The sequence below is a fragment of the Vigna radiata genome, unplaced genomic scaffold (assembly GCF_000741045.1).
Source record: "Vigna radiata var. radiata cultivar VC1973A unplaced genomic scaffold, Vradiata_ver6 scaffold_596, whole genome shotgun sequence".
Lineage (NCBI taxonomy): Eukaryota > Viridiplantae > Streptophyta > Magnoliopsida > Fabales > Fabaceae > Vigna > Vigna radiata.
In genome coordinates, this window is record NW_014543244.1 from 7,116 (window position 1) to 8,201 (window position 1,086).

A 1,086-nucleotide genomic window follows, 5' to 3' on the forward strand; every position below is an offset into this window, starting at 1 on the left:
CCCGAGTCCGGTAAGGATGTCGTGGAAATTTGGCCGTTGTGTTCCTCTTTTGTACTGTTTTATCGTTTTTATTAATTTAAATTAGACCAAATATGCTATACATGACGCNTGCATAATATGAAAATGCAATGCCATTATTTTATTTTAAAGACAAAAGAACAAACAGTATGGGGGTTACAGGGATATACACTTCTCCCTTTGTGCCCTAATAAAGGTGCAGCGCTTCAGATTGAGGGTCAAGTATATGCAACCTCACAAGGATGGTCTCCTGAACCTAGAGGTCAATGGTCACTAGAGCTATGGCCCCCTTCATAGCATCTCCACAACAGTCGAGTAATCAACTAGATGAGGAGACACAGGTGAAGAGAANAGACTCTAGCTNNAGTTCTCACGATAGCCAGACAGGAAGTACATCCTAGAGTGACACCGCTACATAACTCCTCTAATTCTAAGTTACGCTCAGACCCGGGTATAGGGCCCCACTCAATAGATGCATAAAGTGTGTGTGTGAAGGGANAATGCAATGCACCCAAACCCTCACCTGCAAAACAACCANAAGATTCCCAGGCAGATATAACATGTTTTCTAGCCTAGGGTTCCACATCAAGACAATTCACACGCAATTATTTCAAAAATCAAACATGGATAAAGAAAAGGGGAGGAAAAGCACAAAAAAAAAAAACACATCGAATTCGCGCATCTAATTAAATAGCTTGACTCTCGAGTCCCTAGTGGAGTCGCCATCTGTCGCAACCGAAATCGTGACGGGACGACGATCCAAAGAAAACGAGTTTTGAAAAAGAGTTTGGGAGTCGCCACCATAGTTTGTTCTGGAACACTACGGAAAAACCATAAAATGATAAGGCAAGGTCTGCGAGAACCGGATTCTAGGTCCGGGAGTCGGTTACGTGTAGGGAAGGTGTTAGCACCCTACAACGCCTGCCCAAAGGCAGTACCTTTAATTAAATACACGAATAAAGATGTGGTTTGCAAAATGTTTAATTTCCCCTAAAAGGATAAACTCTAAAAAAAACAAAATATATTTTTTTATTTTTTTGTGCCCGACAAGGATTGACCTTGCTCCTA